At 41.3% G+C, this 18192-nt stretch overlaps 1 protein-coding gene across 3 annotated transcripts in view; it reads right to left on the bottom strand.

Moving 5' to 3' along the window:
• Positions 1–11072, bottom strand: part of TRIM2 (tripartite motif containing 2) — a 68845-nt gene extending 57773 nt beyond the window's left edge. Inside the window, exon 1 of one of the 3 annotated variants that reach the window (XM_082051451.1) lies at positions 10935–11072. The gene's annotated coding sequence lies outside the window, so the exon portion shown is untranslated. Of the gene's footprint in view, positions 1–2358; positions 2395–10933 lie in introns of those variants that run through there. The other 2 variants (XM_082051452.1, XM_082051454.1) reach the window with 2 other exon arrangements.
• Positions 11073–18192: the final 7120 nt, after the last annotated feature.

Raw genomic sequence — 18192 nt, 5'->3', positions numbered from 1 at the left:
TTCCGAATGATATGGCCGACTTTCCTTGGACACATACCAATGATGCAGTAAAAATAGACAAAAGGGGGGGGAGGGAAGAAGCAATCTAGCCTGAGCCTGAATCTTCTTAACTCAGTGTTTTCTGTAAAAGCTGCTCTTATGTCAGAAGCTCCTATTCCTATACTAACTTGCAGAGCATAGAGTCATCCATCTGGTTTTCATAAGCTGCAAATTACAGGCAAACCATGGAATATATACAGTCCAGTTTTAGCAGAACTCCCCAAGCATCAGCCTTACAAGTAACCTGAGGTACAAAGGCTTTGAAAATAAACAGCCAGCCCCCTGCCGGGATGGTCTCCCGCCTGCAGATGACTGACTGCTCCCCCGAGCAGCCCCCAGCACCACACACCACTCAGGAAGGTGGCAGCCAGTTTCCCTCTCACTATGGAGAAAAAACAATCTTGCAGCCCTCCCTCCCTCCCAGCACACACAGCCTCTCTGGAAGGGGGAAAAAATCCAGTGCATTATCTGAAACAGCTCAACAATTTAGCAAGTCATTTAGAACAACCTGGTTTTTACTAACAAGGAAGTAAATGCTGATCCCTTTACATCCTTTAAATGCTTCCAGGTGAAGCAAATCTGTTGTGTTTTGTTTCAGTTTGGGTTTGGTTTTTTAATTATTTTTGTGTGCTTGTTTGTTGTTTTTATTTGTTTGTGTTTCTTTATGTTTTTCTTTAATAAGGCAACTATCAGAGTCAGCAGACAGTTGCTTAATAGAGAACCCCTGCGGTGATCTGATCCATTAATTACAAGAACTAACATTTTACCAAGAGTATTGCAAGCAAAATTTTGAAAACCACCCAGTAGAAGTCCATGACTTGAAGCTGCTAAGTCACTTGCAGTCTCTATTTTCAGCTATTTAAAGACCTACTACCTGATTAAATTCAGGTACCATAGCCTTGAGAGGTCACCTATGTTTTTGTATACCTCAAGGCTTTTGAGTCAGTACTCAAGAACACCACTTTCCCAATAAACAAATAAATAATCAGTAAACAGATTTTATGGTGGATAAAAAAGTTTTGATGTTACTTAGAACTAAAGTTGCCTGTTCTTTTACTTTAAAATATCAAGTTTGATTTAGTCTTTAGTTTTGTCAGGGGAGTTTTGCAAGCTTTTCTACTGGGAATAATCTTAGTCTGTTTGAACAGTGAGAATCTCTAAATGCTTTCACTAAAGCATAGGTGAATCAGGACAGTGAGTCATTAACAAAATAAAAACACCATTGCAAACAGTCTGCCTAAAAGTCCAGAACCTTTTCACTTTCTCAGTTTTTCATCTTTGCACAATTAAGATTGTGCCGATTGTCTGCTCATCTTGTACCTGGATCCAGATCGACATCACTGGGCTGTTAATGTGAATGAATTTCCTTTACATGTATTATTGCTTGTGCTGTCACAATTCCTTTCAATAGCTGTATAACCCATTGAATAGTTTCAGTCACATCAGGCAGAATGCTAGAGATCTCAAAGGTATTATATTCCTACAGACTCTGTGAAAACAGTCAGCCCTCCAGATGAGTGAAATACAATCCAGTGATCCAATGTGAAAGGCTACTCATCAGCTCAGTCTTATTATTTGACACCAGAACACCCCACACAAACAAGAGGTATGTGAGAACAGATTTCATATGCCCTACTGCTCAGCTGCTACTACAGTTGTGCATCTTTGGTCTGCATTCTAGCATTTTTCCTCCCTTCTGCTCTGTTCTCCCATCAAGGTGGTAAGCAGTGAAACACTTTAAATGCACAGATGTCAACCAAAGCAAATAATATTATTTTTTGAAACAGCACTAAATAAGGTTTCTTAACAGTTGAGTTCAGTGGGATGAACTAACTACATCTTGTTTTTACCAGGACTGATATTTTGCATTAAATCAAAGGACCTGATCTTGATAGAACAGACTTCTAGGCTTGGGGGCAGAAATTACTTCATGGGCACAGCAGAGTAGCCCTTGTGCGGTTTTCTGGACAGGTAGACTCCCTCCCCGCCCTGTATTATGACAGCACAGACAAGTTGAATGGCTGTTATCTTTGGCATGACGACTCTTTTTTTTTGTGAGAGATGGAGTTAACGTGGAGAGTAAGTGGAAGTAACACTTTCAGTCTGTGATGCTCATGCTGACTGAGTGTTTTTTGCCCCTGAGGAGCAAGTGCATTAATTCACACTGATCTCTCAGGCACTCTTCAATATATCCATTCTCTCTTAAAAAAAAAATAAACTCAGCCCATTTACCTTAAAGGCTGCTTTCACAAATAAACACTCCGTAAGAAAACATCAAGAAAATTCAAGATTCAAAAGTAGAAGACTGATTTTAAAGACCTTTCATTTTCCAGGCTCCAGGGATCACTCTTATTCACCATCTTTTTCTCCCTTCTTTTCTGTTCTCCATTTTCTCTTTCACATCATCCGTGTGGGGTTCACAGATAGCTCTTGCCTCCAGGCAGGTTGGCTGTGTGTCCTCTCACTGTTGCCTGGATATTACTAAGGCACCATTTGATTCCCACTTTCTTACACTCTCTTTCCATTAACTTTGAGGCAGTCACACACCATGTTCCTATCCAGCATAGGGATGTTAGCTTTCTGGAGAAATGGAGAAGGATGATATTCATCAGACTGATGGTGAGAGAAAATGTACTGTAGAAAGCTTCATATAGGAAAGACTGCATCAAAGAACAGAACAGACAGGGAAAACAATCTGCTAGAACAATTCGCCTTCTCAGAAAAATGGCGGCTTCCATTTAGGATGTTTTCAAATGCCAGCTACAAAACAACCTTGTTATTTTCCATGTAAGTAGAAAACAACCCTGATTTTTCACCAAGATAACTACATCAGAAATGTTACTAGGACAAGAGTGGAATAGGATGCAGCTTAGATATTGATTAAACTGATATTATTTGCAGATTCCTGAAAGGCTTTTTTTAAACCTCATTGCATGTTTGTTTAAGTAGGGAAAAGTGCCCTCCTCAGTCAGTGACTGACAGGTTGTGATGCACAGTAGGTGGCAGAATACGTATCTCTCTTGGCCTGGATTCTGCTTCCATCTAGTCTAGTGAGGTTGTACTGGGACTGCTGAATTGCAAAGGTATAGATGAAAGCAACCTGTTTTCCATGCTGTTCTTTTGCAGTTTAAATACCAAGAAAGTGGCAGATGAAAGGCCTGCATTTGGTGGAGGATTCACCTTGCCATTTAATTTGAATCACTGAAATTGCCTGAATGATAGAAGCTCAGGATGGCAGATTAACAAACCAGGGATGCACCACAGCTATGTGTTCACCTTTCATTTTAGCAGTACACTACTTAGTGCAGGTTTATGCAGACTTCTAGTCAGTCATAGTTTAAGCCCTAGATGAGTGTTCTGATACAAACAAGCTGGCTTTGTACAGACTGAAAAATTACAAGTGTGATAAACTGAGACAAACTTTGGAGGAGTTGAAACTGAAGCTTCAGTTCACTTACTGTTGATGAAATAAAATAATGTAGATTTTGGGACTGACAATAACCCATTTTTTTAAAGATTAATTAGCAGTGATATTCTAAATCATTTTATCACCAGCATTTTAAAGCCAACACACGGAATATCTTGAATCTGGGTTCAGATGCTAAGCTTGTATTTAGTTAGCCTGACCTCACTTACTATGTATTTTAGTTTAGTACTTTGGCTTGGTACCCAATGACTTGAGTTTGGCAAAAGCTGTCACTCTCCAGAAAGGCACAGAATTGTTAACTGATCTTCTGAAGAGATAATGTAGTGTGATAATCCTTTGCAGCCTGCTCCTTCTGTCAGATGAGAATTGGGCTGTTTCAGTGCTTTTGGTATTTTGCTTTATAATGTATGTATTCTGCTTTATAATGTATCACTCCTTTTCCACAGCAAGAAAATATGCAGCTCAGACAAAAACATAATGCATTAGAACCTTGATGATGAGGAAGCCCCCCAGCTGCTGCTGTTTTCACCACAGCCTGCAGTAGCCACTGGCTCTCCCCAGAAAAAAAGGGAGAATAAGCATAGCACTAAGCCACTTTTTCCCATCAAGTCTCGCTAACATCTGTGACTGCAGGGATCTGGACTTGCCTGGGGCACATGAGCTCATTATGAATGCTTTGGTGACTGACAGACATGCAGCATTTTCTTTTCCAAGTGAGTTAGAATGGTGGTCCCTTTCTCCCACCCTAAAGCCCACAGTACATGAGTTAATGCCTGGATACCATGTATTCTTTAAGTAACAAGCCAGCCAACAGCATGCAATGCATATGCCTCAGTGGTTTTCATCAGGGAAGGTTAAAATATTAGAAGAATATCATTTCAAAATACAAACATTGGACTCTTCTCAAAGGTTCCCTTCCCCTCTCTGGCTGCACACTCCTACTTCTCACCTTGCACTGATGCATTTGTTGGACTCCCAGTGAACAGGTACAGCTCATTGCCTGACAGAAAATTGATCCATGACAAAATGCATGAATTTTCTGCAAGGTCAGTGAGGTGAATTAGCTCATAGGGGTCCACTGAGTGCTGAAGCTGATACAGATGTGGGGCATTTTGGACCAGAGCGGGGGAAGAAAAAAAGACTGCCAGCCAAATGCTCAAGCCGCTTATGAAAATATACCGTGAAACAGCACATAAGCCCCACACTCCTTTTGACTGTAATCTTACTTCAAGCTCTAAGTTGCATTTCTGTGGCAACCATGACCCTTAAACACTGGCATACACTTAGTTTGTGCCAGGGTCACGCTTCTGCTCTGTACTGCCCTGAAACATAGTTTGCTACACTCAGAAATTAACCACTGGCTCCTGTAAAATCGTGTCTCAGTATTACTGTTTATCACAAACTTCCCTTCACATAAGTAAGCTTTCTTTCAAAGCAAGTATCCAGGAAACACCAATGTATATATTTTCATATGGCTGCATGCAAGAAAAGTTCTGAACCAAAAGTAATGTGTCCAAATCTCTCTTTTTGTTTGAAAACATAATTCATCCAAGAATCAGAAATGTCACCATGTGACCAGTAACATTAAGAAGTGAGCACATGAAGAATCACAGCAAACAGTTCAAAAGCAGCTCTGGGCCTGAAGATGGTTCACAAGATAAGTGTTGAATACTGGACACTTTGTTTGCCAAGAGAAACAGAAAGGACTACATTTTCTAAAAAATACACCACGCTCATATATTTCTTGGCTTAGTCTTTCTCTGACGTTGCCTGGAGCTATCCATTCTTACAGCATGCAAAGGGCTAGTATGTGCCTGGTGTAGGCTGGACCTGCTCCACTTTCCTGCCCTCAAGTACAATGAAAAAGAGTAAAAAGAAGTTATGTTGAGACCTTTGCACTCAGAAATCTGAGACTCTAGGGGAGAAGAAACAGCACCCTGTTTCTCAGACTGCAAACGCTGAGCTGTTGTGAGGAAGACTGAGAGTAGAAGGAGAATATGACAAAGAGCAAGGGGCTCTGGGAAAGCGTTTAAGGACTGTGAGGCAGGGAAAACAAGCATCTTAAATGGTATGGAGCACAGTGGTTCAGGATGATGGGATCTGGGAGGCCTGGGGGCGGAGGGGGAAAAAAGGTAGCTCTAGGATGGAAGGAGAGGAGTGGTGGCAGAAAGATGAAGAATCAGTGAACTATGTGTCTGAGGTGGGGGAGGCATGGACCACAGGCAGCAGCTAGATGCTCTACGCTGGCATGAGTTGGAGACTGGGTCTAAGGATGAGAGGCCTTAGGCTACTGAAAGCTGGAGTGAAAGGTTGAGAAGCTTGAGGCTGTGCAGGACTTTGAGGCAGGTGGGAATACAAGATATTTCTATTGAGAATACCCTAATTTATGTACCTGTGCACATATACAAGAATGCTGTCCCTCCTCTTTTAACCCACATGATCAACTCTTCCCACTCCTCTTTTTTGCAGTCAGAACCACAGCAGCCATGGCTCACATTTTCCCATCTGTGTGTTGGACTGTGACAGCATATCTTTTTACATAGCTGCTGTGAATCAAGGAAATATTTTGAAGTAACTCTGGGTCCCAAAATGTATATGAGTGTCAAGCATAAATTTCAAAGTGATAGAGGAGAGTGGAAATCAGGAGAAAATTATGGAGAAATTGAGAGAAGGAGGCAGGTTTCTTTAGACAGGTGGTCTCATGAAGGCAATGTCTGAAAACCGTAATATGCTGAAAGTTCATCCACTGCAGTGCTGGAATTGATAGTAACCTCACCAAATATCTATCAAGTACTCTTACACATTCAAAAACTAATTGAAATGAAGGCCAAGGTACTGCTCCAAAGCTAAGCATCCCAATCAGAAGCAGAAATTAAAAAATACATATGAGAAAAGATTGTAATTCTCACAGTCCCATTTCAGCCCTTACATAACCAGTTTCTGAATTGCCATTAGTGGAAGTTTTGCCAGAGTAAAGCCTGAAGAATTTCGTGCTAGGACATTACTATAACAAACAGTAACACCTGACTGTCAGGGTACATTGAGGGGTTATACTATACCTAAGGGAGCATTAGGTAAAGTGTCAGCTGAAGATGCTGTGTAAGGAGAAATATGTAAGAATAAAGTGATCCCCAAGTATGATCTGATTTCATGAGGGAAGCTGCAGTGCAGTCTTTGAATCCTGATGGGTACTATGCTTCTCAGTTTCACATGCTGTAAACCAGCTGTGATAAGAGGGAAAGGCTGACTACAGCCATGATAATTTTTTTTAGACAGCAGCAACCAGGTCAGTACGCAGCAAGCTACCCACTCAATTAAGGACAGTTTATACTACGAGCTTAAATTGCTGCATTCTTAGATTTTCTGTCCAGCTACACAGGCAAAAAGGAAGGAAACTGAAATATTTAAAAGCTCCTTCATGGATGAAGGAACAGTGGCATCTATAATATTTCCTGCCTACTTGAGCACATGCTGGGATACAATTTGCTTTCTGGGCCTGAGAGAGGTGAGCTAGAGAGAGGAATCTGGGTGGGCCATCTGGAGGCTGCAGTTAATTTTATACCCATCCTGTATGTGCCCTAAAAGAAGGTAGTTTGCAAGACTGAACCTTTGACACACTGTCAAAGCAAAGCAGCAATGCAGAGAGCCTGTTCTGTAAGCCAGTGATTCCAGTAAGAAGAAAGCTAGGGCTTGCCCATGGAGTCCAAAGGAACATCTTCCCAGCACAGCAACAGAACAAGCACAGCCAGTACAAGTACCTGTATGACACTGAGGCTTGTTTCTATCAGCATTGCTGGCCAGCTGGGAGGCCAGGCACATCAGACAGGAGGAGGAGTAATCAGAGAAATCAATGGACTCTGGTAGATTCAGATTTAAGGCAGCACAGACCTGAAGACCACTTAGCCACTGCCGTTCACTTCCTGCGGTAGGCAAGAATGGAAGGACATGATGCCTTTTCTTTCCATCTTTGCCTGTGTTTTCTATTATATTTCAGGCAGGCCACCCTACAGAACTGGCCCTATGGCAAATTCCTAGTTGAGAAACTTCTATTTTCCTGGGTGAATTTTGCACATATGACCTGCCTTGCAATCCTTTTCTTTCCTAAGTGCAGTGCTTTCTGAGTAACGCCACGAAATAAAACGCACACGTTAGAAGGAGATCCTCTGCTCTTGATGTATGATTAACATCTGAGTACTACAACCCTTCTGCTCTTTCTTTTAAATACAGAAGGCTGCACACTCGGGATTTTTCATTTTTTAGAAGAAACCAGTATGTTCCACTTCAGTGACAACAACTTCCCTTACCTAGAAAAGGATCTAATGCCTAGGAAAACAAACCTGAAAAATAAAATAAATACATAAATAAAATAAATAAAGAAAATTAAACCACAATGAAAGATTTTTAAAGCTTTCATAGGTGTGGATGAAAGTTGGGGATACTAGCATGGAAGATATTAGTTCATATTTAAGAGAGAGGACAATTTACCCAAGGAGGCTAAGGAGGGTTTTTTTGCAAAGCTCAGTCTCTGCCCCTACAGACACTTCAGTACTGATGGCAAGTGATTTTACAAGGAAGTCTATACAAAACCAACAAAAGGCTGCCACTGCTTCTTTTAGGACCTCAGACTTTTTCTTGTTACCTGGCAGTTCAGTTTTCTGGTCAGACTCAAACAACTGATGGGATTGGGGCACAGGTGATATTTCACTCACAGGCACTCTCTTACCATAACCGTAATTGACGTGTGTCAAGCATATAGGACACATGAGCAAAGCACCCACTATAAAGTCAAAACCCTGAGATGAAAAGCACCCTTAAAACCTCCTGCTTTTGCTAAGAATTCAAATGCTCAGGGTGTCAAGAATAACACCTCCAGTAACTCAAGATTTATCAATCTATAGAGCTTTTCTTTCCCAAAAGATTGACCAGTTCTGGGAGCTGGTCTGACATTCTCAAAGGCAAAGAAGGGGAAAATCCAGTAGATCAGATTCAACATTGCAGGGTTTGCAATCTGTTAACCATAAGTATATTTGGGAGTACTCATAAGAGGTCATGGTAAAAGGTCAGAGTTTCAGTCAACCCCAAATTGATATCTCCCATTAATTGGTGAATAACTGAACAATAGCTATTTTGCAAATGTGCCTGCAGACTAAAGACTCAGCCACAGGAAAATGTTGGCAAGGGATCCCACGGTCAACATGCAGTGCACCTGCAGAGCCAGGGCAAGAAAATGAATTGCAGTAAAAACACAGCCCTGGGAAGCAGATCTTAGTTCTATTTCCAGCTTTCTTGCAGAATTCATTTCCCTCTTTTGTAGATTGAGGATGACATGCTTATCTGCTTCCCAGGCTATCTGAAAGCTCAGTTAATGAGTAGTAGTAAATCATTCTGTTTTCACAAACTGTCTACCATCTCAGAATCAGAAAGTACAATTATAGCATATGTGGTTCAGAGTAGTTGGGTTTTTATGAAGGATGTTGATGCAGGGGCTTTTTTAGCAAGTCCTGTGAATACATCTTGAAAATTATCTCTCTGGGAGGAAGACAAATCAATTTTAATCTTCTGCCTGTTTACCCTGATGTAAATCAAACAGGCACAGTCTGCCCCTACAGAGCAAGTCATGTGCTGAGCTGGTAATACAGAAGAATTTCTTTCTTTAGTCAAGAGAGAGACAATGTGGTAAGCATATTGATTATTCCTAGCTATCTACTGAGAGAGCACAGCAAAAACTCCTAGGTGTGTATTTATGCCTGATGTGTATCTCATGGCTTTCTTTGTTACTTGATCTATAGGCAAAAAACAATTCCATTTTCATCTTTCTAATCAAGGCTTAGTATCTATCTGCTACTTAGAGAGAGTGACTGAAAACCTCTGGCTTGTGTTCACAGCCTGGCACAGAAGCAGCTTATTGCTGTAATTAGCTTTAGTTCATACACTAGCATGCATGCATTGTATCGCTTAGAGGAGGCTCAGTCTCAGGGCTGAACAACTGCAAGCATCGACACCCATCTGGTTAAAATGTATTAAATACAATAGCTGCCCATAATTTGACCATTTTTATTTGAAAGTTTCTGCCTGTCTCATAGCCAATGCTTCCCACAGATAATATTGCTTTGCTGGCCCTCTGCAATTCAAGACTCATTGAATGATGCAGTCCTTAAAAGCATTATAGATGAGTAGAAGCGTTGAGCCAAAGGTCTCCAGACTGCATCAGGGCTGTCTGCAGAAGCTGTGCACAGCCCCAAAACACAAGCAGCATGGCAGAGACGAGGGCACAACCCCCAGGGCATCCCCCTATTAGATACATCCATAGGGGACAAGTTAGACAAGCTGAAAAGAACATGGCATCAGGCCTCACTTCGGATTCGCTTTTGCTTTTTTGGCATGACTCAAGGCTAACAAAGACCTAATTGAAACTTAGAAGTAAGGTTATGCCTGTGACTTTAAAAACAGGCATAATGAAAACATTTATAGTGTCAGCTTCTTTCCCCTTCCTCCCAGGTATTTTGAACTGAAAACATGAGCTGAATTTTCTGGAGATCCTGGCACTTCTGGTTCAGGTGAGAGCTGAAGAAGTACCCTGGAAAACAGGAGCATTCTGGCAATATCGAAGTGCTATCACGGTGCCATATGGGACACTTCCAGCCATGCTAAAAGAAGGAAGAAATCTGGACACAGACTTGCCAAAACTTCAAGGGCAGACTAGTTCTAGGATTCTGCATGGTATCCAGCTCTGACTGAACATTAAGATTTTCATTGCTGATGTAAAGGGTAAAAGAGAGTGTCTGAAAAGTCCAGCAATATTTGCAATGCAGGATTAAATTGAAGAATACTGTCCAAACATGACATATTTTATTTAAACTTCTGAACATCAGAAAGCATATATTAAAGAAAAAAGAAGTCAGATTTGTTCTATCTCTGCATTTTTTTGCTCTGTGGAACTGTGAACAGTTCCTAATAGCAGCCAGCAAAGACAACTGAAATCTCTGAACATGACTTTGCTTTTTCTGCTGCTAGGTATATATCTTAGAATATGACAGTACCTTTCAACATTTTTGGAAGCATATATTTTACAGTATCTCACTTCTAGTCCTTTCACACTTTTCCAAACAACACTACTTAAGATCTTGCAAACCTGCTGCTGTTTGAAACATGACTGGATGATCAAATAGTGGAAATGCAGCTAAAAATGAGCCCTAGATGCGGATTAAAATAATATTAAAAAAAAAAGGCAAGTTTAAATGGGTTGTGTCCCTACTAACTTTTCCCTTTTGCCTCCCAGGAAGGTCTCATTTGAGACTGAAATAGTGCAGTCCTTGTAGTCATGACACTGCATACAAAGTAGCTGCTCTTTTACTTCAGACAGAGGAAATACATCAATAGCTGCCTCTGAATGACAGCGCCTACCTGCCTTGCTAAAACGTCCTTAATCTTATGAGAAAAGCCACAAGAAGACAGAAAGCTACTTACTAGTGTTCCATAGAGTTCCATAGAGCAGGAGTATCAGAGACGGAAATTCACCGTGCCTCTGATGAGAAGATTTAGCTCTCTGCAGCATTCAGACACTTGGTCCCATTACAGCCATCAGGCGGCTGAGTTAAAGGGTGGCCTTGCACAAACATAAACAGCTTGTCAGCACAAGCCAAAGAGGCGGGCCTGCTCCGCCAGCCACAATGCGAGCCAATGATTAGCTCCTTCGCATTCTGGGTGTGCAAGATATTGTGTTTCATTCTTAAGCAGGGGAACAAGAGCGACTGACTAGGAAGGGCTAGTGCTTGACGGTTTACTGCTAGGCAGTGAAGTGCTTAAGGTGGAAGGCAAAAAAAAAAAATCCATAAGTCAATTCAAGAAAAGCATGTATTTGCTGCATATTCATACAACTGCTTTTAGAAAGCCCACAGGCATCCCCAATGCATTGTTCCTTTTAGGTCAAACAAACAAACAAAAAACCTGTGAATTAAGTTTAGCCCATATTCATTGTGAAAAGGTTTCACTTGCAAAGTCTCTGATTTTTCTTCACCCTTTTTCTTATTCTCATCCTTCCTAACACACTTTGTTTGCTAACACTAGGGTTTCTCACTTCTCTGTCACAAACGTTTTACCTTGACCTTCTTGACCTGACCCCCAACCTTTATTGATCCTCCTATGATTGCTTCTCTTCACCTCCATCTTAACCACTTATTCTTTTGGTTCCGATCTCCCCAAGAGAGCATGGTCACAACACAGGCACCTCAGAGTGATTCTGTGAGACAACCAAGCTGATCTAGCATCTTACTGTTGTCAAAAGTGGAGGTGCTGAGTGTCCCCTCTTCAGCACCACACCGTGTCCTCCCATCTACCTCTCCCTGCCACTGCAAGGAAACCTAATGTAGCATAGAAGCAGTTTACTGATATAAACAAAGAGACAGAAGCAGCAATGCAGGAAGTGAATACTCCCTGAAATTTAAGCTCCTTTTGATCTTGCCTCAGCCATCTATGACCTCACCTGTCTCCCCAAGTTCCTCCCTCCTTTGTTGTTTGAATTGAATTGTTCCTAGCTAATTCAATACCCTGCTTACAGCTGCTGATCCCATTTCATCCCAGCTGTCCTACTTTCTATACCTCTAGTTTGGCTGTGAGGTCTGTCTGCCACCAAAATCAGTCTCATCAGATCTCTTATTATAACTCCCTGCATGAATATCATGCTTTGTACTTCATCCTTAGCCTCTTTGAGCTCTTTTCTGCTTTGAAAATAATTAAAATCCTCCTTAAACACCATGCCATCTTTTTGACTTTCACTGTTTTTTCTCCCACCTTTTTGATCACTTCTTCACTCAGCATCTTCCTCTTCCCCTCTCACACTCCCAAGGCACCCTACTTCTTGTTATATTCTATCCAGCTTTTACTACTTCCTTGTGCAGGTTGCTGTACAACTTTTCTGTCAATGATTTATAAGCACGCATTTCTACTTTTCAGCTTTTGGCTTTTCTCCAATCTTATATTTTACCATGTTTTAGGCGTACTGTATTAAATGCCTTGACAGCTCCTAATTTTAAGATCCTTTTCTGGGGCAAATTAAAGCAGTCCAATCACACTACATTTGTTACTGTATAGTCTTGGCAGAGGTAATTTCCCTCCCCCTCTGCTTTGGTAAAGGAGCTGAGTCCCCTGCAGAAGCAGATGCTGAAGTTAGCACCTCGTTCAGATGGGCAGGCATATCGCAGCTCTCAGGCTTCTGCTGACAGGCTGCGTGTGAGTTCTGGCACATCTCGCTGCATCACAATGTGCTGGGGTCACGTTTGCAAGTTTTTCTTCACAGTGAGACATCCTAGGCACGTTCTTCAATGATATCTGAGATTCTGGTGCAATTGCACGGCTCCATCAGCTGCCAGCCACATATAACCTACACTGACTATACTTTCATCCAGATTTCTTGTTTAGTTAACCCTGTGCTATCCACATTATCAACGTTATTTTACCAGAGTTATCTTCTTCTAATATTTTTAACATGTAATTCTCTGCCCAGCTCCACTGTGTGATCACAGTATTTGATTAATTATTTTTATTACTGAGCCTGGATCTTATTCACAATGCACCTACATTGTTATCCACAGAAAATTCAGCAACTGAGATCATCTTTTGTTCCATAGCCCAGCCACACTGCCTACATCCCCTGAAAGCCATGCTTTCTTGTCCTCAGCTTCAAATCCTTTTCAGAGTTTCTCCTTTCTTATTGATCCACTCCCACAGCTCTCTTCATCACAAGGCCTGTCTTTTGAGCTCTCTCTCTTCCTACAAAGCTCTCTTTTACCTCATCCTCTATGCAGAGAATGCCCTGCTTCATCAAAACAAGTTATCTATTCTTTCTTTTCCACAATCCACATGTCATAAAATATATAAAATAATGTATCAGAATGAGAGTGAGAAGAAATAAATATGCGACAAGTCACTCTGGAAAGAGAGATGTTTCACCTGCATATATAAATTATATGTGCTAGAAATTTTCTATGAATCAACCATATACCATATGTTAGGCACCTTACACTGTTAGATTTTTTTACGGCATCAAACGCCCTTGATGGATATGTATTAAGTGTCCAAACACTGTACATGTGATTGTGAAAAGGCTGCTATGAAAAGACTGTTTGTAGATGCACAAGAGAAAGCAAGTTAGCTATTGCATCTCTTATTCCCATGGCAATCTATTTAAGATGCTAATTCAGTGTAGCCACAAATAAAGAAACAAAGAAAGAGCAAGAATGAGCTGATTTAGTGGACTATGTTGAAAAGGCACACTTTAGACAAAGTCACCCTGGGTATAACTCCTGCAACTCCACTCGTGGAATTATGCCAAGGATGAAGCTGCCTCTTTGTCCTTAAGCCTTGTATGGTGCAGGAAAATTACCAGCACTGCCAACTGTACCAAGCCAGGCACCAGCTAAGAGACATGGCCAAGCTGACTTAACAGCTTACTTTTACCAAAAGGGTCATTCTGCCCCCCCTTTTCATTGCCATTCCCAGCTGCACAGGCCTGCCCCCTCCCTTACACATACATGTTCCAGGAACAGTGTTAAAGCTCATAGACCAAATTTGTCTTGCTGGATATGTTTTTCAGACAGGTTTATGATCTGACTCATCTCCCTGCCATGTTAAACAGCACAAGAGCCAGCACAGAAAAGCAGTAAACACATGTGGCTGGAAGCAGGAGAGAGAAAGAGGTGGAGACCAGAATCACCACCTTCTTTTTCATAAGCAGAAAGCTGGCTGTCATCCTTAGATGACACCATCCATTCTGGGGTAACACCTAAAACTATGAGCCCTAAAACCATGCCATTCTTAAAACACAAGGTCTCAAAAGCTCTTGTAACCCCTTGTTTGATTTCCAGCAAGCACAAAAAATGTTTTATTGGAATCTATTTTCCAAAGGAAGGTGACATTTTAATTTAAATAAAACTTTCTGAAAAAAACAAAACAAAAACCTAAACAAAAAGCCACCATCACAACAAAAAAAAAAAACCCTCACCAACAACAAACCCCACATTTATGTTTTCTGCATCTGAAAACAGAAAGTGTTTGGGTTATGAATCACCATAACTTTGCCCTCTCTCTAGGTTGCAGGCTCCATAGGGTAACATTTTGATTGCGTCCCCTTCCATATTACCATCCATGCATCTGGCTCCTACCATTTATTGTTTGCGTGGTAAAACTGTTTGTTATTGGTGGTTTTTTTGTTTGGTTGGTTTTGGGGTTTGTGTTTTGTTTTGTTTGGGGGAGGGGGTGTTTTTCCTTTCACTTTTTGTGGCCTCAGCTTAACCTCAGTCTGCCTTTTCTTCTCATAACACTATCCCAGCTGGATGTCATTTTGCTTGTCCTCTGTTTCTCCTTTTGAGGCCAACAAGGAACCTCAAGCCCCTGAGGCTCAGCCTGACCAGTTCATACCTGTGCATCTGCCGAAAAGAGACCTCTCCTGCTTCTTAAGCAGTAGCCACAGATGCTGCAGAACAGAGTGGAATGAGAAGATTTTTGTCATGTTTTACTGGCAAGGTTTCAATCATAAAGTGGGTCACAAGTTATTCTCAGAAAGCACACAAGCTCAAGCAATGAAAGACTTTGGATAGTGACAAAAGAAGTGAAACTCTGTAGATGAATTGTTTCATTTTTCTTTAAAAAAGGAAAACAAATGGCAGAAATGGCAATGGGAAGAGATCATGTGCAGATGCAGCACACTAACATAGGAGGCTGCGATCGATGGGAACTTGGGCTTAGTCCCAGATCAGAACATGTGCATTTTGAACTTTGAGCTCTTGGACCATTTCCTAATTAGAGAGCAAGTGACAAAGTATGGAACTATTTAACCCTTTGGTGGTGCCTCATGAAGTCTAGCAAATGCCAGAAAACACTCTGGAGATATGTCTAACCCTTGGAAGCCACATCTGACTACAGGAAATATCCGTGTGCTCCAAAGGGCTTAGTGAAACAACCGCTGTCAGCACCTCACTCTTCATGGTTTTTTACACAAAAAGGTCAGACTTACAACTACTCCTCCCTGCACTGCTGAACTGTTGCTGGGATCTCCCCCTAATCTGCCAGCTCCTCATCCAGAATCTGCTTCTTTTCAAGGCTTTTCATGTCACCTCCAAGCTCATCAATAATGCCACACCAAGGATCAGATCAAACAGAGATACATGCCTGGAACTTGATAGTGTAAATAATGCTACATTGCACACAGGGACTTGCTTCTCTTCTTTAGAGGAGTGGAAAAGCAGCATACTATTGTAAAATTGTAACCGTAACCAAAAATACAAACATTATAGCATTAGAAGCTGTGTGGAGAGCAACAAGGCTTACATAACCAACATACATCAACAGCTGTAATGTTATTTCTATCCTATCTGATGATCACTGGTGTTCTAGTTAGATTTGGACTAGTGATTTCATCTTTTGTACCCCTCTGTAAAGTGGTAACATTATGTCCTACCTAGTTCACAGAAGCACTGTGTGGATACATTTACAGTGCTTCGAAGCTTTCAGTGAATACATTCTGGACATACAAAATGTTACTACTGTTGTTATTGAGTTGAGAAATACATCCTTTGAAAGCAAATAAACAGGATAACTATTTTGGCAGGCTAACTTTTGTTTAAAATTTCCTGCCACATCTAAGGTCACTTGTTCCAAACATAACACAAATGCACTAATAAGAGGAGAGATGCCTCCAAATATACGTGCACTGAGGGTAAAGAATAACTTTGGGGTTGTAGAACACAGTAAACCTACAAGCTTAAATTCCATCTGGGCATGTTTTCTCCTTATTTTCCTTGAGTCTCATGTCCTGGTAAGAGGTGGTTCACAGGGCCCAAGTGCCACAGAGCTCAGAGGAAGTCCTTCAATTACAAACTGCTCTTTGCACTTGCCTTTCATTTGCCATACAGGTGTGCTCTTCCTTACTTGCAGATTAAGGGCCTCAATTTCCTATCTCCCCTGGCAGTCTAAGCCTTAAGGTTTGTCCAGACTGCACTGTGGCAGCAGGGTACCAAGAAGTATCAAAGCTAGCTCTAAACTAGCTGTCTAGTATTCATGCTACTAAAGTACCAGAGAACTCAGTCAGGAAGAGAGGAAAATTACCCTGTTTTGGATGCCATGCTGCCATAACTGGGCTTCTATACCCAAGCTGACTATAAGCTACTTTGAGCTGTGCTATACTACAGGCATTTCTTTATTAAATTCTGTCAATGAATCTAGACACAACGTTTAAATTCCACTGTTGTTCATGGGGTGATTCATGAACTTCTAGTGCGATTTTTCAAACAGTGTTGAAACACCCCTTAGCTATGATTAGCTTTAGATTTCATAACAAATATTTCAGAAGGACAAATGTTTTGGCTTTGGAGTAGACCTACATTCAGAGTGTCAGGTACTTCTGAAAGGAGCCACTGGCATGAGCAGCACACACATCCACTCTAATTTCAAATTACAAGATGACTCGTCTCCAAGGAAAACTTTTCCAGGTAACAGTATAAGCAGACAAATTTGTATAAAAAAAACCATGCCATCTCCCCTATTAGGTATGGTCTTTGCAATGTGGGCTTTTTCACAAGGAAAAGGAAATAGCATCCCCAGTTCTTCACACTTCTCTGTGGGCTGAGAGGCTCCTGCTCACTCAAAGGAGATATTCAAAAGAATTCTTTTGTGAAAACCTTGCTGTCATATAACAAATAGATCTGATTAACTAGAAGACTGCCTTCGAGATAGCAGTGGCTCCTGCTCCCATTATAAACCCTATTCATCTTGAACTCAGCAGTAAATATCTCATTTGCTTCTTTGGCACAGAACTAAATCTCTGCATCAAGAGCAAAGGATGCTCAGAGCCCAGGAGGCATTTGCCCATCACAGGAAAAATGCTCAGATTAGCAATGCAGTGACCTTGGTTCAAAGCAAGCCCTTTAATACGTGCCTTCCTTTTAAGCATATGAGAACTCCCACTGATTTCACTGTCACATCAATGAGGTCAGCCATGGATTTATCCAGGAACTAAAAGGAATTAACTCCCCTTGCAGACGCACACACTCTTACCCTGAATAATGGCCAGAGTGGTCTGTGCCTCACGGTGCAGATATGACTTGTCCCTCCCCACTCCCAATGTAGATCAGCATTTTACCTCTCCTTAAGTGAGACTACCCATGTGTTTTGTGTCATCTGCCTATTTGCTAAATGGAGTGAGGGGGATACCAAGATAAATGTCATACCCAGCTGACTTCTACACCCCCTTCCTACCCAGCAAGCCTAGAGAAAGTGTGCTAGTTACCTAGCATGCAGAAACACTTAAATAATTTAAACACTTGAAATGCAACTGCAGAGACTCAAAGGTCAGAATCATTCACTTGAATGAACAAATGCTTTTAAAAGATGGTGGTGTACTTACAGAAATCCACAAGCAAACATGACAGTCCAAGTTTTTGGTATCCTCATATAACAGGCTAGTAAGAGGCAATTTTGATTAATTCCAGGTGTTCCCAAGTCAGGTTCCTGGTGATTACCCATTCTCCTATAAAAATAGGGCCATGCTTGTTCTCAAGCAAAGCTCTTTTACAGAGGTATTCTGAACAGTAGGAGAGGGAAAAGAAGACCTTAATATCAAAAGACATTACAAACTTTAGCCATGCAGGAAAACTCAATTAAAATATAAAAGTCCCCTGATCCAAGTACCATATGGCTAAAGCTGCCACATAATCAGAACCAAGCTACCCCCA

Source organism: Streptopelia decaocto (assembly GCF_964273445.1).
Source record: "Streptopelia decaocto genome assembly, chromosome: 4".
NCBI lineage: Eukaryota > Metazoa > Chordata > Aves > Columbiformes > Columbidae > Streptopelia > Streptopelia decaocto.
This window is presented reverse-complemented; position numbering and strand designations above follow the sequence as displayed.